Source organism: Rhincodon typus, chromosome 1, assembly GCF_021869965.1.
Source record: "Rhincodon typus isolate 14 chromosome 1, sRhiTyp1.1, whole genome shotgun sequence".
Classification (NCBI taxonomy): domain Eukaryota; kingdom Metazoa; phylum Chordata; class Chondrichthyes; order Orectolobiformes; family Rhincodontidae; genus Rhincodon; species Rhincodon typus.
This window is the reverse complement of record NC_063332.1, coordinates 44,420,659-44,443,657: the sequence shown is the minus strand read 5'-3', so window position 1 is coordinate 44,443,657 and position 22,999 is coordinate 44,420,659. Positions and strand designations below refer to the sequence as shown.

General features: G+C 39.5%; 1 protein-coding gene and 1 non-coding gene across 2 annotated transcripts in view; both read right to left on the bottom strand.

The window, feature by feature from the left end:
• Positions 1–22,999, bottom strand: part of LOC109928086 (CUGBP Elav-like family member 4) — a 1,150,049-nt gene that overhangs the window by 731,119 nt on the left and 395,931 nt on the right. The gene's annotated exons all lie outside the window — the stretch shown is intronic.
• Positions 12,433–12,537, bottom strand: LOC125484963. Its single transcript, XR_007263750.1, has one exon. It is a non-coding gene; the product is annotated as a U6 spliceosomal RNA (small nuclear RNA).

Genomic DNA, 22,999 nt, shown 5'->3' with positions numbered 1-22,999 from the left:
ATTACCATTGTTTCTAACTCATTGATTTTGCTTGTTAAGTATTTTCTTCCTATTTATTACAGCTAAACCTTTTCATCCTATTTTAAACCTCTTTTAATCCTGAGCTTTACTTCCAAACCCAAACCTTATTAACACCCTAGATAAGTTTAAATTATTCACCAATCTCCTATTTATTTTATCAGTAAGGACATGGGTGCTGTTTTTAATTCAGATAAAAGTCATTTTTGGGTAATGCTTTTCTTTGTTCCGGAAATTGATCTGACTTTTCAAGGATGTGACCTCATTTCTGAACAAATTCTGCAACCATATATTGACCTGGTAATGTCTTCATCTCCCTTTTCTCAATCCATCCAAGAACTCTTATTTCCATTCTAGTCCCTAACATCTTAAGCACCATATCTATCACCCCTACTTCTTATGTTGATTCTAATATGGATTATTACTTCGCATTTTTTCTCTCCTTTCCAAAAATTTTTAAACTGTCGCATATGTACTTCTACCCTGGTACCGGGAAGGCAACATGTAATTTTAGATCTCCTGCCTCTGAATTCCGATTATTAATTTGGTTCCTGGGATGAGAGTATTGTCCTGTGATGAGAAGCTGAGTAAATTGGGCTTCCAAATCTGGGTTTAGAAGAATGAGTAGTGATTTCATGGCAGTACAGAAGACACTGCTCTGGCTTGACAAGGCAAAAACTGAGAATTTGTTTCTCATGACTGAAACCTCTAGGACATGAAGCTGCAGCCTTAGGTTAAGGGGACAATGATTTAGTACTGAGATGAAGAGAAATGTGTTCACTCAAAAGGTTGTGAATCTTTGGAATTTTCTAGCTGCGGACATTGTAAATGCTCTGCCACTGAATATCTTTAAGGTTGAAATGAACAGATATTTGGTTTCTCAGGCAATCAAAGGATATGGAGAGAGGGCAAAAAAGTGGATTTGAGGAAGAAAAGCAGCTATGATCAAATTAAATAGCAGAGCGAGCTCAAAGGGCTGCAGGATTTACTTCTTCTGTTTTGCATGTTCTTATTCTGCCATTACTGCTTTTCTTATACTCTTTATGCCATGAGATATATTTTAGAAATGACACAATTTCACGTGATGTTCAAGTTTATATCTCAGTAGATTGTTATACTTAAGCAAAAAAAACTTGAATTCTTTTATCTTCTACCTCTGCTCATTGGCACATAAATCTGACAGCAATGAGACATTCTAGCTTTAATTTTTAATTATGTAAGTGAGAGGGTGGTCTGTTGTACGCCTTTACTCTTTGAAAACATAATGCTGTTGTTTTGTCTTAAATAAAGTACAGCTCCTGTGGAGAGTTGTACAACATAACTGCAAGGCAAAGTATTTGTCACCCTATCCAGGATATACTCTAGAGAGCAGATTCAATGCCAATCCACCTCCTTCCTCGAAGGGAGGAAACACTGAATATTAATAAACTATATTTCTCCATAACACATAACCTATGACTCAGAACACTTTGCAAAGGATTTAGTTAGTGATTATATTATTGAGATTTATCTCTTTTTAGAAATGGTTAGTGATCGCCTTTCAAATTCATTCCAGAGAGTGGGAGTGGAGTAGAGGCTTGTATTGTCGTGGCAATGAAGTGGACATGAAGTGGTTGCTGATTGGACTGTCAGTACTGCCATCCTTCATCTTAATGAACATCCAAAATCCATATCATTTAGGTTTTCTAAAGGATAATTTCTGAAGCTGTTATGTCGCAAAATAACACAATACTGCACAGAGAACTGTTCCAAACGGTTTAATTCATGTCTCAGGCACTGATCCACGTCTTCTGAAGCTATTTGCTCTTTCTCAATTGTAAATGGTCGTAGGAATAAAAACGTGGATAAGTGTCTGACAGCCAGACTTAGAGAATATTTACCTAAAACCCATGAATATTATTAAACCAGCTTTAGTGCTTGCAAATCCTCAAGAAGGGGATTAAAGGGGTTACTATGTGCATGCCTGTCTGTCACACAAATATCATGACGATAACAACTCATATTGTCATATAAAGCCTCTGCTTATATAAGATAGAATTTCTTAAACCTCTTCAAAAGAACACTAAAGTATGCTGATGCACTCAAATATCCGCAGTCCAACACTCAGCATCTCTTGTAGCTCTTTTCCTCTCAGTCCTTGTGCATATACAGTGATCAACTTTACCATTTGATATTATAAAAGAATGTTTTGTATTGTCTTTCTCACAGTTGCTGCAATCTTGAACACTAGTTCATTTAACACCATAAATTCAGTCAGGAAAGCTGGACTGTTATGAGGAGTCATGGATTCTGAAATGGACAACAATGAAATGGAAATAATTTTAGAATCATTGCCTATAAAGTCATTGATCAATGTGTTTCTATCCCATCACAACTTTTACTTTCGGTTTACAATGGTTCACTGTGTATTTATTTATTTCTTCCTCCGTTTTCCTCCTTTGCTTCAAGAGCACAATATTAAAATCCTCTGGTTGAAGAATCATTACACATGATGCTCTAACTTAATTTTTCCAGGAAGACTATACAAGTCCCTTATGGGGACCAGCATGCTGAAATCTGCACTGCTTTTTTTAAAATGCTTTTGAAGGCTCATTAAAAGAAACAAAATATTTAATTTGATTCTTATAATAAATTGCAAGTCGGGACATAAGCATGAAATGAGAAAAGGCTATCATTTGCTTGAGCCAATTCCTGCTAGCAGACCTCAAAACGTTTGGAATCATAACATCTCTATAATTTGCTTATTCTACTCAGGTAACTTTGGAAGAGAAGATATGTTGAGGTTACATATATTGTCACATAATATGCCAGATACTTTAAACAATGACATTATGTTTTGTATGGGTTGAAGTTCTCATACAGTGCTGGGAATGTCAGTAAATTCAATGGCATATTGAATGTACACTGTCAAAAGTCTAAACACTACAGGAATTATCCATTTCGCTGAGAGATACTATGGTTTGGGTTTTTAAATGGGAAATAGGATGTTGTATGGGGATGATTTAAAAATGGCGGTTCTAGAAGTTGTCTCTGAACTCTAATGCCTCTGGAAAGGTCTCCAATTTTCAAAGCACTGGCAATGGGAAGGGAATGGGAAAACACTTTCCTCCAATATATGGCCCATTAAACTCTTTTTGGGGTTTGTTAATGCTTGGGAGTTGGGGTGGTCACCGCTATAAAGTTAACTGGTAGTTTCAATAAATCCCAACAGACTGGTGCATGTTAGTGCACAGCTGTCAGGTTCACAGTGATGCAACGGAATGGTTTAATTTAAGCATAGAAAATCACCGAGCCCTGTGGTATTGTGCACTGGAATATGTGTAGTGCTTTAACTTTGCCCATTGGACTTTGTTTTGTGTGTTTATGTTGCCAGCCCTCCGTAGATCTGCTTACTCTACACAGCATGTCTACACTCTGTGTCAGCCACTGATGGCGAGAAATCCGCTTCAGCTTCTTGAAGGTGATCCAGGCACTAATTATATATTAAACTAACACCCTGCTCATCTAGGGCATTTAGAGAGAAAGGATGAGTAACAAATGTTATCCTTATGACCAATACCCAAATCGTGTGAAAAAAACTTAGCATTGCGAAGGTGAAGACATTGTGCCAAATGGCTGGGATCCAGAATTCATCCAAGTGTCATGTCCCCTTCCCTGAAAGCAGTCGGTTTAGATTGTAGTTGAAAAGAACGAATAAGTGAGATGAATGACTCCAAAATATTTTAGAAATGCGTGGAAAAAATTAGTTTTAGAAGAAAAACATCCACAGTTTTTCCTTTGCTATTCTCAACAAATTTTCAGGTGCACTTGAAACCACCATGTTTCCAAATTCTTTACATGTTAAATGAACAAAGGGGTCAAGCACAGCAATATACAAAAATACCAATTTAAAGAGAAAATACCATATATGCTATATGAGAGGACAGTGCTGATGAACTCTGATTAGCGAAGGCATTGTCATGGAGAATGCACCAGGTAATGGAGACTGACAGTTAAATGACAAGCTAAATTTCAATTTTATTAATTGATTTATTATTGTCACATGTACCAAGATACAGTGAAAGGTATTGTTTTGCATGCTATACCGGCAGATTGTATCATACAAATTCCATCATGGTAGCTGGGTAGAGTGCAGAAAACATTGTTACAGACACAGAGAGAGGGAGATCAGAATTAACATTTGAGAGGTCCATTCAAAAATCTGATAACTGCAGGGAAGAAGCTATTATTGAACCTATTTGTATGTGTATTCAAATTTTATTAACTTCTGCCTGATGGAAGAGGGTGGAAGAGAGTGTAACTGGGGTGGGAAGGATCTTTGATTATGTTGGTTGCTTTGCTGAAGCAGCAGGAAATATAGATGGAGTCAATGATGGAGGGCTGGTTTGTATGATGGATTGGGTTATGTTCACAACTCTCTGTAGTTTCTTGCAGTCTTGGGAAGAGCAGTTGCCAAAGCACACTATGATGCATCAGATAGGATGCTTTCTATAGTACATCTATATAAATTGGTAAGAGTCCTTGTGGTCATGCCAAATTTCCTTAGCCTCCTGAGGAAGTAGAGGCGTTGTTGTGCTTTGTTGACCATCATGTTGATGTGGGTGGACGAGGACAGATTGTTGGTGACCATCACTCCCAGGAACTTAGCACTCTTGACCATCTCCACCAAGCATCATTGATACAGACAGGGGTGTGCCCTCAACTCCACTTCCTGAAGTCAACAACCAGTTCCTTCATTTGCTGGCACTGATGGAGAAATTGTTGTCTTTACACCATGCCACTAAGCACTCAATCTCTTTTTCCTGTGTTCTGTCTTGTCTTTGTTTGAGGTTTGCTCTGCTACAGTGGTATTGTCAGCAAACATGTAAATGGTGTTGGGGTGGTATTTGGCTACACAGTCATGCATGTATAAGGAGTATAGAAGGGGGCTGAGTACATGCCTTGCGGGGCACCAGTGTTGCGTATTATGGTGGAGGACGTGTTGTCGCGTATTCTTACTGATTGTGGTTTTGGGTTCGGAAGTTGAGGATCCAGTTCTAGAGGGGGAAGCTGAGATCTGGGTCTCGGAGTTTAGAGATGAGTTTGTTTGGAATTATGGTGTTGAAGGCAGAACTATAGTCAATAAGTAGGATCCTGATGTAGGAATCCTTGTTATCCAGATGTTCCAGAGATTAGTGTAGGGCTAGGGAGATGGCGTTCGCTGTAGACCTGTTGCACTGGTAGGTGAATTGCAAAGGATCAAGGCAGTTTGGGAAGCTGGAGATGATGTGAGTCATTTATAACCTCTTGAAGCACTTCATAATTATGGAGGTCAGAGCCACAGGGCAGTAGTCACTGAAACATGCTGCATGACTATTCTTTGGCACTGGGATGATGATGGCCTTATTCAAGCAGGAGAGGACTTCAGATCGTATTAAGGAGATGTTAAAGATGCCTGTGAATACTCTTGCCAGCTGGTCCACACAGGATCTGAGTGCATGGCTGGGGACTGCATGTGGGCCAGTCGCTTCCCATGGGTTCACTCTCGAGAAGGCTGATCTGATGTCTGCGGAGGTGATCATGGTGCATCTGACACTGTTGGGATAGGTGACATTGTTTCACTGAGCTTCTGTTCAAAGCAAACGTAGAATGTATTGAGCTCATTTGGGTAGGGATGTATTATTGCCCGCAATTCTGTTAGACTTCACTTTTTAGCCCCTTCTGCCACGTAAGCCTTGCCACAAATGACGGGTGTCCGTGTGGTTGGTCTGAGTTTCAAGCTAGACAGATCTTTAAACTAGACAGGTTAATACTGATCTAATCTTGAACGTGCAAAGATTTACCCTGAAAAATGAACTTGTAACATAGCACATATGCGTGTTCTGCAAGCAGCACATATTAATACACAGGACCCTGTTTCTTGCAGTCAGACGAAATATGTTCACACACTTTGTCTGTTTCAACTCAACAACATAGGTGACAGCTTATCTGGTTCATTTCTGAGAGCAATGCCTTGACCAATCGGTCAACCTACCTGATTTATAATTGAAACAAAGGTTGGCAATTAACTATTAGCCATCATACAACTGGTGTATTCTCCAAGACTAGTGTATTTTTAAAGCCAGGGTATTTTGATTATGAATAGCTCAGTAGACGTCTATGTTCCACTAGTTTCAATACAATCTGCAAGTAAATATGTCTGATGAAGGCATTGATTAGCTCAGATGGCTCAATTATGGTTCAGAATAAGGCCAACAGTGCGGATTTGTTACAAAAAAGAGAAAGTGCTGGAGAAATACTACAGGCCTAGCAGCATCTGTGAGAGAAAGTAGAGTTAAAGTTCAAGTTCAGTGATCCTTCTTTGGAATTTACTGGACACAAAACATTAACTCTACTTTCCCTCTGCAAATGCTGGCAGACCTGCTGAGCTTTTCTAGAAATTTTCATTTCTGTTTCAGATTTCCAGCATCCATTTCTTTATTTAGGTTTAGTGTGGGTTTGATTTGTTTCTGGATGAAGTAGAATTAAGACCTGCCTCCTCAATGAAAGGTAATGGCAAATCACCACTGACAAAAAATGCCAAAGAAAACACCTCAGGATTAAGCATCGCCAGACAATGTGCCGAAGGAGCTGCCTTGGACAGAACACACATGAATCAATGTGCAATGAAGGGAGGAGAATTCAAATAGTGGAGTAATAACCTCTTTCTTTCTTTGCTCCCAAACCGCATATGATCTTAAGAAACTCTTTGCTCTGTTATTGTCTTGAATTCACTGCTACTCCTCCAATATCCTTCTTACGTGTCCTGTGCTATTCAGATAGGACAGTATTTGTTCATGCTATCACAAGTAAGTTTGCAGTGATTACAATCTGTGCTCCATAATGTTGCAATACATTTTATTTATTTAAAATCTAGTTTGCCGTTTTGTTGTGTTGGAAGCAAGCCTTGCTGCTATTTTCCATATTATTTAGTGAATTTGGAAATATGTTGCTTATAAATGCAGTTGAAAATTTCTTGAGAATAACCGAGGAAAGTATTTGGATGCCTTCCTTCCCTAACTCATACATTCCAGGTGTTTCCAAACTATCAAATTCCTCACCTCCCTCATTCTTCCCTTTCACCTACAATCTACAAGTCCTGCTTTATGTAAACTCTAGTGAGCAACATTTTCCTTCATGATTTTTCCCTCTAACCTTTCTCCATCTCTGTCAAGATATGGATACCTGGGCCAAATAATTTTCATTTTTTCAGATCTGTTTAACAGTGATTGCTTACAAGTGATTTGCCCATGAAGGGCATCACCCTGCAGCTTAATTCTGAGCCCAACATATACAAACAATATTCTTCCAATCAAGGTAAATGGAGACCAGAAGTGGGAATCCAATTAGATTTTGACGCTTTCCTTTACTGAAGTCCCGTATGGCATTGCTACCACTATCCCAAAAAAGACTGACTAATCCAATATTGACCAGGGATCACACATGGTCAGTATGATTCTGTTATTCACTGAATACCCTAGAACTCTATTAATATATCATCCATAGCCAACATGAATGGAGGCTCTTGTCCTTCCCTTCATTAATCATTCTGCTCAGCTCCTGGCTAATTCTCACAGGAATCTTTAGCCCATTTTACACTGACGGCAATAAAACTTGCACAATTGTTATCAACGCCATTGTTAAAAACGACTTCATTCTCCTTCTTCATAAAAGGAAGCAAGCGAACAAAAAGTGACTGTAATGTAGGCCTGAACATTTAATTGTATTTCAGTTCCACAGACATAAGAAATATCGATAAGGAATACACACAATTGTAACCTTCCAGGGTCTCAACAGTCTCAATACAATATCTGGAAAAATATACATCCACACAATGTGAAATTTAAAATGATAATATTTTTCAGTACCCAGGCATAGCAACTTCTATGAAATTAAAGAAAAGCGACACCATTGACAAATCTGCAATGATTAACCAGATGTTCCAGTGACAGTGAAAAATACAGCACTACAGTAAAATTGAATTTTCTTAACAAAACCCGATAACACCTTTTTTAAAGCCATTTTATAATAAAGGAGGATATTGCACAGATTTTATTTCTGATAGTCATGAAATCTATTTAATGCTGGTCAACAGAAGAGATTTGTATCTCAATCTCACATATGAAGGCACTGATGTTTGCAAGTTATTTCAGAAGGGATACTCTCTGAATACAGGCATGAGGCAGGATTCTGAACTCTACTGAGATGAAAATGGACCTGAGTTTTATAGTGTATTGTCCCTAAAGCATTGTGACAGTGCAATGTGACTATGGCAGAAGAAAATGTGGCATTAGAATGTATTGCTGGGATGATCTAATATAAACAAAGAGTACTCCAGCACTGAGGGTAGCCGAAGGTAATGTTTTTGCCACTGTATTTTACCTATTTATCTGGTTATCATATAATTCAAAACCTAATGGTTGGATTTTCACAAAAAGTGGTAAACAGATTTGACTTGCCCCATGGAAGAATTGATCAGTTTTTGGTGAAGGTGTGAATCTGGATCCTTGAAATTTCTAAAAGATCTTTTAACTCTGGGAGAACTATCAAATTGATTTTTTGTTCAAATAAACACTGAAAATGCTGGAGAAACTCAGCAGGTTTGTCAGCATCGATGAAGAAAATAACAGTTACTATTTTGAGTCAGGTATGTCCCTTCTGGACTTGAAACGTTGACTCCGTTTCTCTCTCCACAGATCCTCCTGAGTTTCTCAAGCTTTCTCTGTGTTTGTTCAGATTTCCAGCATCCGCAGCATTTTGCTTTAAAGTTGGCTATTTTTGGGATCTTGTGAGTTGTCTTGGCTGCTGTGATAGGATTTGTCACAGTTGTTAAAATGTGATCAGAGTTTTCAGAGCAAGTTGTTTGATATGTATTGTGCAGAAATTTCCTTAGTCAGATGCAAGTTCTTAATAAAAAATGTCTATTTTTCAGCTTTGTTGTTTCAGAATATCAACAAGACAGGGGATGGCATCCAGGATGTGTCGAAGAGTTGCGTCATTTTTATAACATTATGTTAACAGCACGATGTAGGTACAGACTCCACTGAGTACCATCTTCACTTGTAAAGTGTTGTGTCCACTTTTGGTTCCCTCAAATCATGGATGAATTGAGGCCTTTGGAAAAATTGTAGAAGATTGGTTCCTGGATAAAACATCCCTAGTTATCATGACAGGCTAAGATAGCTGGAACTTTTTACGTCTACAAGTGTTTAGACCAAGACAAGAAGGCATTTAGATTAAAAACAGATTTAGACTGTGTGCACACAATAAGCTGTGTAAATAAAGTAGATCTGGGAAAACCAGGAACATAAATGTGACTTAATTAAGCAAAGAACTAACGTAGATGTCAGGAGATCTTTCCTTTCACAACCTTCAGGAACAAATTGCTGGTTCAGGCAGGTGAACTTTTTGCAAATATTTGTAAGGGAACTAAACAAGCTCTTGGCTGATAATGATCTCAATGTGCCTCAGACATTGGGTGATGTGCTCTCCTAGGACTCATTCAAGAATTGGGAAAGAACTTCTCATAATTCTTTATTTCTCCTAAATATGTGGAGAGAATCTTTTTTTTATCTCACTCTTTTTGTCTCACCCAAGAGATAACTCCTGCTGCTCATCTTTACTTCTATGTCTCATCCTTACTTCTTGTCTCATTTCATGTTCCAATATCACCTCAATCATATTTCTCACTCCACACTGACGCTGTTGTTTCTAATTCCTGTCCACTGTACATGACTTAAATTCTTTGCACCCCCAAATATCGCATCCCTATTTCATGTTTGTTCTATAAATCTCTTATAAAGATAACTGCTTACAAACAGTTCCCTTACACCTCATCACTTCAGGTGACCTCCCACCCACAGCCTCTAACCTCATTGTTCCCCAACCTGACACCGCCCGTTTCTATCTCCTTCCCAAAATCCACAAACCTGACTGCCCTGGTCGACCCATTGTCTCCGCCTGCTCCTGCCCCACCGAACTCAACTCCACTTATCTCGACTCTATTTTCTCCCCCTTGGTCCAGGAACTACCCACCTACGTCCGTGACACCACCCACACCCTCCACCTCCTCCAAAATTTCCAATTCCCTGGTCCCCAACACCTCATCTTTACCATGGACGTCCAGTCCCTATACACTTGCATTCCCCATGCAGGTGGCCTAAAGGCTCTCTGCTTCTTCCTGTCCCACAGGCCCGACCTGTCCCCCTCCACTGACACCCTCATCTGTTTAGCTGAACTCGTCCTCACCCTTAACAACTTCTCCTTCAATTCCTCCCACTTCCTACAGACAAAGGGGGTGGCCAAGGGTACCCGCATGGGCCCAAGCTATGCCTGCCTCTTTGTAGGATAAGTGGAACAATCCCTCTTCCATAGCTACACTGGCCCTATCCCCCACCTCTTCCTCTGTTACATCAATGACTGTATTGGCGCCGCCTCGTGCTCCCACGAGGAGCTCAAACAGTTCATCCACTTCACTAACACCTTCCACCCCAACCTTAAGTTCACCTGCACCATCTCTGATACCTCTCTCTCCTTCCTGGACCTCTCTGTCTCCATGTCTAGCATCCATCTGGAAACCGATATCCATTTCAAGCCTACCAACTCCCACAGCTACCTAGAATACACCTCCTCTACCCACCTTCCTGCAAAAATGCCATCCCCTATTCCCAATTCCTTCGCCTCCGCCGCATCTGCTCCTGAGATGAGACATTCCACTCCCAGACATCCCAGATATCCTCGTTTTTCAAGGACCGCAACTTCCCCTCCACAGTGGTCGAAAATGCCCTCGACCATGTCTCTCGCATTTCCCGCAACTCATCCCTCACACCCCCTACCTGCAACAACAACCAAAACAGAATCCCCCTCGTCCTCACGTACCACCCCACCAACCTCCGGATCCAACGCATCATCCTCCGACACTTCCGCCATCTGCAATCTGACCCCACTACCAAAGACATTTTTCCCTCCCCACCCTTATCTGCTTTCCGGAGGGACCACTCTCTCCGTGACTCCCTTGTCCACTCCACACTCCCCTCCAGCCCCACCACCCCCGGCACTTTGGGCTACACCTGCCCCTACACCTCTCCCCTCACCCCCATCCCAGGCCCTAAGGAGACCTTCCACATCAAACAGATGTTCACCTGCACATCTGCTAATGTGGTATACTGCATCCGCTGTTCCAGATGTGGCCTCCTCTACATCGGGGAAACCAAGGAGAGGCTTGAGGACCGCTTTGCGGAACACCTACGCTCGGTTCGCACTAAACAACTGCAACTCCCAGTCGCGAACCATTTCAACTCACCCTCCCACTCCTTGGACGACATGTCCATCCTGGACCTCCTGCATTGCCACAATGATGCCACCCGAAAGTTGCAAGAACAGCAGCTCATATTTCGCTTGGGAACCCTGCAGCCCAATGGTATCAATGTGCACTTCACAAGCTTCAAAATATCCCCTCCCCCTACCTCATCCCAAAACCAGCCCAGCTCATCCCCGCCTCCCTAACCATTTCTCCCACCTCAAGTCCCACCCCCATCTCCTACCCACTAACCTCATCCCGCCTCCTTGACCTTCCTGGACCGACCTATCCCCTACCTAACTCCCCACCTACATTCACCTTTACTGGCTCCAACCCCGCCTCTTTGACCTGTCTGTCTCCTCTCCATCTATCTTCTCCTTTATCCATCTTCTATCCGCCTCCCCCTCTCTCCCTATTTATTTCAGAATCCCCTTCCCCCCCCTCATTTCTGAAGAAGGGTCTTGACCCGAAACGTCAGCTTTCCTGCTCCTCTGATGCTGCTTGGCCTGCTGTGTTCATCCGGCTCTACACCTTGTTATCTCAGATTCTCCGGCATCGGCAGTTCCTACTATCTCCCTTACACCTCATCTGCTTACCTGAGCTAACATTTCCCCTGAGCCAACATCACCATAATAGATTACCTGGACATTATCATGTTGCTGTCTGTGAAAGTTTGTGAGATACAACTGCCTGCTGTACATCCTTTATTACAGCATTAACCTCACTTTAATAAATATTTAATTGCCTGAAAAGTGCTTTGGGATGCCCTGAATTCATGGAAAGTGCTATATAAATGCATATCTTTCTTTCTTATGCTTTTTGGATTTTTAAATATTGCACAGCTCTGTCTCACAACATGGCCTTCAAATGCCTGCTGCCTTATGGGTATAGAGCAGTGCCAACAGCAAACCCCCATTTCATGACCCTGTCTGAAATCACTGACTCATTTACGTGCAAAGTTTTTTTTTATTTAACGTATTTTTCTAATCAACTTGTTCAGAAATGTTATTACACTCCTCTGGAGCAGGTGGAACTTGAACCTGGGCCTCTTGGTCCAAAGATAGGGTCACTACCACTGTACCACAAGCGGGCCCTGAAAAAATATGGAATGCTTCACGAATTTGCATGTCATCCTTGCGCAGGTGCTATGCTAATGTTCTCTGTATTGTTCCAATTTTAGTAAATGCACTGCTGAAACGTACACACAAAGATATTTCAATCAGGTCAGATGACAAAGTTAGTTTCAAGAACAAAAACAGAAGTTGCTGGAAAAGCTCAGCAGGTCGGGCGGCGTCTGTGAAGACAAAATTAGTTTATCTCATTTCCATCCAATAACCTTCGTGTGAGGTACTTGTATGTTGACACTGAGTGAGTATAGGTTTGGGTTCAGTAGCAATGCCCCAAACCTACACTAGACTAGTGACCATGTTTGATGGTAGTTGGAAAGTGCAGCTCAGAAACTGCAGCATCATAGATTTACCACTTCCAGGAGAGGAATAGGTATAGTCTATGAGGAGAGTTGGTAGTTAAAGAACAAAAGTCCTAACTTCTTGACGCCAAGTCAAGGTGAATTTACAATGATTTCCATGTATAATTATTCTACTTTTCACCACCGTATGAAACAACTTTTCCTACCCTCCCGCCCTGAAGATCTTCCCAACATATGAGAGTTCTACCAGTGGTGAGCGGATGATGAGAATCCTGGCTAAATTTCTTCTCCATTTCTCAGGAGTAGGTCAGGAATTATAACTTAGTGGAATGCTACCCCAGCTAACATCAGCTAGCTCAGTAAGGCAGCCAAACTACTCATTAATGATAAATGGACCACTTTGTATATCATATTTAGAATTTGCTAATACTCATAATTAAACCACCAAATTGGCCAACAAACAGAAAATGTTGAATCCTTACTAATGCAACCCATAATTTTCAGCAAAAGAAGAACTACAAGAAGCACAGCCCCATTTGAAAAAAGAGCAAATATAGACACATTTGTACACAAAGCAAGTCAGAGCTGAAGTGCATTGTCCTCTTTGGATGTGTGTTTCCATTATGGAGCATATCTCTTTTAAACAGATGTCCTTTTACAAAGAAATGGTTCCTTTACAAAATCTGTTACTTAAATGGCCTTGCTGTTAAACCATGTTCTTTTTAAAGAGATATTACATTGCAAGGACACAGTTCCTTTCTTGAAAATAAAATTCAGCATTACGATGCCTGTCTCTTTAAACAGCATATCACCATTATCATGGTTTGATTCTTTAAACAGACATTCTCCTTTAACCACAGCACCAATTATCTGCTTTCTACTATTATATATAGTAAGTTTGAAGTAAATGTCTCTGGGATTTAATAAACCACGCTGAACACTGATGAATGTGCAACTAGTTTGCCGAAAAATGTTCTGCTTGGATCGGGATTATGCCTGGATCAGAATTTCTATAAACTGCAGATAACAACAAATCTTTTCAGCAAAGCCCATTTAATCATTCAACCATCAATTCAATCTAAACAAAAACCAACAGCAATCACTTAGCCAGCATGTATATTTTACATGGATGTGATTAGATTTTCTACAACAGGTGAAAACCAGAGTTAAGAGTATTCATTATGCTGAGCATTAAGTACCAGATAAGCTTACAGTAGCTCAGTAAAATAGTGTGTTTTAGTAACACTGAGATCTACACCAGGGATCTATTCAGATTAATTCATGCTTCAGGGCATCAAAAACTTAAGCAAATTTACATCAATACTCAACAACCAAGATGAGCAGTCTCACCATACAGCTTGAATTCAAATGCAGCCTCAACATTAGACTGAGAAAGAACACAGGTACAGTGTCTCCACCCTTAGGAAAGATCACCATTTATAGCTTTCCATGGATTGGCAAACACCAGCTACCTCTTCCATTCTCACAAGACTATCAGCTTTGAACTGAAGTTGATACAGGCCTACAGGAAAACAGTCCCTTCAAACTGAATTGCTGAGGAATAGTGTTCTCATACACTGTAAGGCTAACACGATTGTAGTATTTCTTTTATTGTCTGAATGAGAAACGACATAGGAGTATAATTGAAGATATGACATTTCTTTTATAAGACTCTGATGAAGTCATGTTTCACTGTGAGAGTTCTGTGGACATACTTGCTGATCCCTCTTTGGACCCTTCTATCATGAACCGCAGAAGATGACAAACTCACTCACAGCTTGGACCTACTCAAATAATATATAGTAAGGGAATTTTGCACTGTTGTGTTTGCCATCTTTTGTATAACCAAGACACCATTAGCCCTTTCAGGCTAATGTAAAAGTTCACATAGTTCAGTTTTGAAGAAGAAAAGGGGACTTATCAGAAGATGTTTTGAAGAACAGTCATATTGGACTTGGAAAGTTAACTCTGTTTCACTCTCCACAGATGCTTCTGAACCTGCTGAGTTTCCACAGCAATTTCTGTTTTTAGTTCAGATTCCCACCATCTGCAGTATTTTACTTTTATTAGGGGAGATATCCCCTGTGTTGTGGCCAATATTTATCCCTCAATTAACATACAAAAAAGCAGATTATCGGGTCATTACCACATTGCACTTCATTGCAGATTTTCTGTGGGCAAATTGGCTGCCGTGTTTCCAACAATGCAAAGGCGATCCCACCTAAAATGTGCTTCATGACGTATTAAGCACTTGGGAATATTCTGAGATTGTGAAAAGTTTTGAATAAATACCGGTCTTTTTTTTCCCTACACAAAGGATGAACTGTTGAAAACCGTAGTGTATAATCTTGTTTAAAAATGAATTTACCATTCCTATTTAATCTGACTTCCCAACAAACTCTTGAATGAGTTCAATTAATAGAAATATTGTCATATTAAACTGAAAGAACTGCAGGTGCTGGAAATATGAAGCAAAAACAGAAATTGCTGGAAAATCTCAGCAGGTCTGGTAGCATCTGTGGACAGAAATCAGAGTTAATGTTTCAAAACTCTTGTTCTGAACTGTAATGTTCAGGGTTGTGATGCAGTCAGAAGCTGAGAGATCCTGGAGGAAGCTCAACTGATGAGGCAGTAATTGACCAAATTATATTGCTGAATTTATATTATATTCTGAAGAAGGGTCTAGGCCTGAAACGTCAGCCTTCCTGCTCCTCTGATGCTGCTTGGCCTGCTGTGTTCATCCAGCTCTACACCTTGTTATCTCAAATTATATTGCTTCTGCCTTTTGTGGACAGGGACTTGCTGGACAACATCTCATGTTGTTGGGTTGATGCCAATGTTATAACTGCAACTTGGCTACAGGTGAGCTCATTTTGAAGAGCAACTCTTCAGCAACTGTGGCAGGATGTTGTCAGGGTCCATTCACTTCACTGCAAACAGTGCACTCATTCATTTCTTCGTATCACATAGAGTGAGTAAGCCAGCCGAAATTAAGCTGTTTTTTTTTGTGAAGAGGAGAGGTGTTCCTCAGGAGTGGATTGTCCATATGATATAAATTCCAGACAAAGTTCAGGCTTGGCTAATAAGAGGCAAGCAAAGTTCATATCACATAAATGCCAAGCAATGACTATTTGCAATAAGAGAGAATTTATCACATTCACATTGGCTTTACCACTATCAAAACCCCCACTGTAAATAACATGGGAGTTACCACGTACCAGAAACTGAACTGGACAAGCCAAATAAATACCGTAGCTACAAGAGCAGGTGAGAGACTAGGAATTCTATGGAAAGTAATTCACTTCCTGTCTCCCAAAAGCTTCTACACCATCTGTTAAGCACAAATCTGAAGTGTGTTGGAATACTGTTGGTTTGCCTGGATGACTGTAGATCCAACAACAGTTAAAAGCTCGACACCATCAATGACAAAGCAGTTCACTTGATTGGCATGTAATCCAACATCGAAAATATTAATTCCCTCTGTTACTTACACAGAATTGCAACAGTATGTACATGTACAAGATACACTGCAGCTACTCACCAAGGCAATTCAACAGCTCTTTCCAAACCAGTGACATCTACCATATAGAAGAACAGGGGGCAGCCAAAAATCAGCCTGGCTTGGAATTATATTTCCCTTCCTTCATTGTCTCTGGGTCAAAATCCCAGATTTCTCTTTGAAACAACATTGTGAAAGTACCTACATCAGAACATGGACTGCAATGGTTCAAGAAGACAGCTGAACACCACCTTTCGGGGCAAACAAAGATGGGCAATAAATGTTGACCCTGCTAACAATACATATATTCCATAAACAAATAAAACAAAAACCTCAATTGCTCCAATGCTCCCACCTTTCACTGTCCATCAATTTGATCTTATCAAAAATTCAGTTGTTTGATTCCTGACCTACACCAAGTTATGTGCGCTCTCTTCATGCCTCAATTTTTCATTCTGATCTTTTGTTAAAATCCCTCCATGCACTTGGCCTTTGCTTTCTCTGTAACTACCTCTCGGCCTACAACACTCCAAAACTACATTCCTCCAACTCTGGCTTCCTGTAAATCTGCCACTCCATATGCACCACTGATAGTAGCTATGTTTTCATGAGGTCTTAAAGTGCACCACCATCCTCCCTCAATCTTAAATGCCTGCTTAAAACCTATTGCTTTCTTCAGTTTGATAGGAATATATTTCTGATTACAATCCAGTGAAATGCCTTGGGATATTTCCTTCCATGAAGGTGTAATATTAATGCGGGTTTTTGCTGCAGAATAAAATGGTTAATAAATATACATCTGCTCCAGGAGCTACAAAGCAGGGATCTTTCAGCATGGCTAGTATACATTACAGAGCCCAATATCCATTTTTATACATGAATGCAAAGCCATAATAACAAACATGATTATTTTCTCATTTTTAAAATATACTGCATTGACCCTCTTCAGGCGAAATACATCATGGGTAATGGTGGATGTTGATTTGCAAACATCAGGTCAGTAGTTTCTGAATGTAAATACTCTATTTCTCCTTGAGCATTTCACCTAACAAGGTACATCATAGTGTGACCAAAATGTTTACACATTTTGTTTACATGTGAAGAAAGGAGTAAAATGCACTTAAAAACATCTGGTATCCTGCTGCTAAATCAAATGCATCACACCTATTTTACACCCAAAAAGTGATGCAAGACTTACCATTTTTACACTGTCTAGCCTCTGCATTGAATGCTGCAAGTAAGTATTTTTATAGCAATGCTATTACAACCAATTGAAAGGCTATATTTAAACATTTCCATAAAGTGACTCTTTTACAGTTGGGATGTCTGAGGATTTGGTCTTAGGAGTAAATTTGAATGACCTTCTCTCAATATAACCAAACCAAGAAAAAATTAAAAGGCCAAAAGTGAAAAAAGAGCATGATAATTAGAAAATGTGTGTTAGCTCTGGTTATAAGGAGAAATCGTTCTCACAGAAACACAGCTTCAACACCAGCTATCAGCACATCAAGTGCAATGTTTTCTCATTTAAAACAGCATGTATGCAAATAGTCAATGAGGGTGGTCAGAAGTAATATCGAGGTGATATTAATTTTGGGAGTATCTTAAAACTGATCTTTCGTGTGACATCATTCATTAACTTCTCACAAATATTGGCAGGTTGAAAGTAAAGAAAGAACTCTAGTTAACATTATGGAAAACCTGCATGGGATCCCACAGAAATATGATAATATTACAATCATGTTGTAAGAGTTTAATTTGAAGGGCTGCAGAATTATTCAAATATGCTGCCAAGCACACTGCAAGCTTCTAGCTTTGCAAATTTTAATCTTCTTTAACTGTTTGTTTGTTACTTAATTAGCTTCTGGCAAATAACACAACAACACACAAGTCGCCCATATGGGGCTGCTGTGATAAAAAAAAGCAAAGAAAGTCTGTACAGAGATAATGGATATATAAAGCAAGTCAATTAATTAGAATGTAGGTCCATATTTCCTTGTGTTGGCTCAATGCTTTTCCATGCAAAGCATTGTGGGATTGCATTACTATGTTTCCAACAACACAGCAGTAAAGGATTTATAGCTTAATCTTTAAGAACAGTGCCTAGACTATTATCATACATAAAAATTATTAGCCCTCATGCTACCGGTCACCACGCTAGTTTTGTTGACAATCCACAAGCTCTGCACCCTCTATCTGCAACTTTTAATGTTTGTAAATTTTCTGTACTCTGTGAAAATGAGTCTTAGTACATCAGTAAAAATAAAAACACAAATTTCAGTGTGTGTGAAATGTGCAAACCTTTCAGGTAGAGTTACTGTTGTGAACAATCTAGAAATTTTGAAAGAAACGCTAAAGTCTTTTTCTCACTCATTTATCTGTCAATATTCCATTTCCTTCTCATCTCCTATCTAGAAGATATTCATTCCAGGCCAAGGCATGATTTCACAATGCCGGTGGGGATTCAGATAGCTCTACCATCTGGCCATTCCACATATATAAGCTTAGGAAGTGAGTGCCAACAAGAATTTCAAGAGAAAGGGCATGATGGATCCACATACAAACAATTCAGACAGGAGTTGCTGGATAGGATTTCCCAGCTTTTCAACATATAAACTAATTGTAATCCTGAGCTGACATTGTTCACTCAGTACAAACGGAATTTGAAATCTGCCAGATGTGTATGGATCAGTTATTGACAGGACAACTCACTGAACAGGAAAGTTCAGGTCTTAAACTGCAGACCAGTTGTACTTTATCCAACTGTACACATTGATATTTCATTTTTTTCAATTAATTTTCATCAGCTGAAATAAAGAATCACAAATTCATGGAGATTTGCCATCAGATAGTGTAACAACATTAATTTATACAATTGTTTTCAACAAGTCTTTGGAATACCATGTCGTGTGCTGGCACACTGCCTGTATCTCTTCTTAAATTTGCAGTAAGATTAAAAACATGAGAACATGTGAAAACACAATCCAAAACCAATCACTAACAATTTTTTTCCATAAAGCTCATTCAAATCCTACAATCATTTTCCCAGTTGTAGAAATGTAAAAGAATTGTTTGCTCATGATATGAAACTGCTACTTACTAATTACTGATGGTGAGCATGAGTCAGTCCTTGGTGTCTCAAACATTAAAAAAAATTAGCATTTATAGAGCATCTTTTGTGAGTTCCATATATACTAAAACACTTTACCATCAATGAAGTATAGTCAATGTTGCAATGTAGGAAACAAGGCAGGCAGTTTCAACGCAGCAAGCTCCCAAACTGCAATTGATAATGACCAGATAATATACTTTTGTGACGTTGATTGAGACTTAAAAGTTGGTCGCAATATCAGAATAACTTCCCTGATCTTTTCAATTAATATCATGAGATCTTGAACCTCCACCTTAGACGGCAGACAAGATGTCTGTTGAGCATCTCATCCAAAATACAATGCAAGTGACAGTGGGGCATTCCATCAGTATCACACATGAATGTCAGCCTAGATTGTAGTGGTCAAGTTGTAAATTCCTTGACCTCACAACCGTCTCATAAGATTAAACTGAAAGAACTGTGGATGCGAAAAATCAGAAACAAAAACAGAAATTGCTGGAAAAGCTCAGCAAGTCTGGCAGCATCTGTGGAGTGAAATCAGAAGAAAAAACTTGGAACAGGAATCCTGTCGGAGAGCGGAGTACTTCTTCTAGGTGGGCATGCCTAGAAGAAAGAAGATTTCTCTCCACAGATGTTGCCAGACCTGCTGAGCTTTTCCAGCGATTTCTGTTTTTGCTTGTTATCACATGATCTGCTATTACACTCAACCCATTGTTACCCACTGACAGTTCACCTAGTCTGTCTGTTATCCACTCTTTTGTCCAACTATATTTTGCTCTCTGGGCTCTATCTCCACCTATCATTTACTCCTTAATTGCCCATTCCTAATTGCCTTTAAAAGATGATGGTGAACTGCCTACTTGAATCCACTGCAGTCCATTTGGTGTAGGTACACTTGCGTGCTGTTAAACAGGAAAGTTAGTATTTTGACCTCGCTACTTAAAGAACAGTAATATATTCCTAGTCAAGATGGTGAGTGGCTTGGAAGGAAAATGGTAAGTGATATTATTCCTATGTTTATGCTGCCATTGTCCTTCTAGATAGCAGTGATTGTGAGAGAGGAGAGCATTGTCTAAAGATACTTTGTGAAGTTTTGCAGTGCATCTTTGTAGATGGTACACACTATTGCTACAGTGCATCAGTGGGAGAGGGAGTGAATGTTTGTGGATGTAGTGTCAGTTAAGTGGGTTGCTTTGTCCTAGATGATGTCAAGCTTCTTGAGTGTTTTTGGAGATGTACTCATCCAGGTAAATGGGGAGTATTCCATCACATTTCTGACTTGTGCCTTGTAGGTGGTGGACAGGCTTTGGGGAGTCAGGAGGTGAGTTACACACTTCAGGTTTCCTAGCCTCTGACCTGCTCATTAGATGGCTAGTCTAGTTCAGTTCCTGGTTAATGGCTGTATTTGCTGACACCCAGCGGCACGGATAGTAGCAATAAAAGCTCTGGAATAAACTGAAATAAAGAATGATAAAAACCTAATAAATGTTTTCAAATCAAAGGATAACATATAGGTGAAGAGAGAAAAATACTGCTATTCAGGTTTATATTACACATGTGCACGCACTTTTAAATAAAATTGGATGCAAGCATGTGCAATCAAAATTTACCATAAGATGGTTGGTGTCAGCAGACACTCTTAATGCTAACCCCCAGGATGTTTATACTGGGGTGTGGGGGTGGTGGGAGGGTTCAGTAATGGTAATGCCACTGAATGTCAAGTGGCGATGGTTACATTTTCTGTTTTTAGAGATAGTCATTGCCTGGCACTTCTGTGGCATGAATGTTACTTGCAATTGCCAGTCCAAATGATTATCTCTGATTAAAGCTGGTACAAAACGTCAAAGTTTTCAACAGTCTTAGCACCTACACTCTGATCATGTTCATAGTTGCAGCATTCCAGCTCACGTATAATTATGATTAGACCATAAAGGCATTGAATTCAGTACTGAGAGACCATACTTGATAATTCTGCTCCCTGCTATGATTTGTCATCACTATAGAAACTGTGGCAAAGCAAAATTAGAGGATATATGAATAGTACATCTGTGTAATGACTGAGCCTCCCCCATTATGCATGTGAAGGGCATACATATAACGTACCACTTCCTCATTCTCCTTTTGCAATGTACAATTAAATCAAATGAAGGCTTTTAAATTAGCATTATCAACTGAATTCAAAATGAACCTTCTACGACTAGATGTTGCAATCTTATGAATATAACAAGTTTGCAATGTTAGTTGAGGAATGCAAATGATCAGGGTTGAATTCTTTTAAAATTAAAAAGCCTAAGATGAGGTACTATGAAAAACTGTATTGCCGCATAGAAGAGTAAGATTGTGAGAACTTAACTTCAACACAGAGAAAGAAGGACATTTTTTCATAGTTCAGTGATTAGGAGGGAATGTTCATAGTTGTATCAACAAAATAAAGCACAGTAAAAATCTTTCACAGTAGATAGAGGTTAAAAGTTAGAGATGCGAAAACAGTCACTTATTGGATATCAAGTTTTCTGTAAATTTGTTTAAGTATGAGAAATGAGTAAACAGAGATTGCTAGGGAATTAAAATGTATCATATTATACATCATCTATTGAAAGCAATGGGTTCATTGGCTGAACTCCTTTCCTCAGCACACTTTCTCGAGTTGTGCTAGGTTTCTCATACAAAGGCTGAAACACAATTGATGGTGTGCTTGAACAATTAGGTTCCAATAATTTTAAATATATTAACATATATTATTTCTTTCTAATTAGTCTCTTGTATTTCCTTCTTTAATTGTGACCTTCCTTTACATGTCTATTGATTGTAAGTTTCCTAAATAGGAGTTAAAATGAAAACTATAAAATTGGAAATCTGAAATGTAAAGAGTGAAAAGGTTGGAAATTTATAATCTGTTAAAAGGAACCAAAATCCTGCAGCTTTCTTTTTGTGGAAGTTGTTAATGGGTTTGCATTCATGAAATCCATTCGTCCTTCCCCTTACTCCATTTTCTTAGCTAATCTGGTCAGGTTTATATAAAACAATTTCTCCAGCCTCACTATCCTAATTATACTGAAGACGGGTGAGGGTGGTGGCTTAGTGGTAATGAACTGGACATTCATCCAGAACTTCAAGTGAAATAACTGCACAGAGGCCGGGAACCCATCATTAAGTCATCCTTTATTTACACATGAACAGTCCTTAACTTTATAACTGCCTCATTCTGAGTCAGCTCTCAGACAGGCAGTATCTCCAATACTCCCCTTTTTAATCTGTCAGCCAGGGCTCCCTGATTGGACCAGATTAACAGCCCCAATCAGGGAACTCGTATTCTGAGGTCCAGCTGGCTGACCTTGTTACAAACACTACAATCAGGCTTATGTTTTGCGGACATGCATTCAAATCACACCTTAGCAGATTGTGAAATCTGGATTCAATAACAAAAACTGGAATTAAAAGCTAGCATAATGGTGACAATTGTAAGCATTGTACAACCATTGTTGTAAAAAAACATCCAATTCAGTAATGTCCTTTACATGTTCCTACGTGTGACTCTGGATCCACAGCAATATGGTTGGATCTTAAATGCCCTCTGAGCAATTAGGAATGGGCAAAATACTGGCCCTGCAAGTAACACTAACA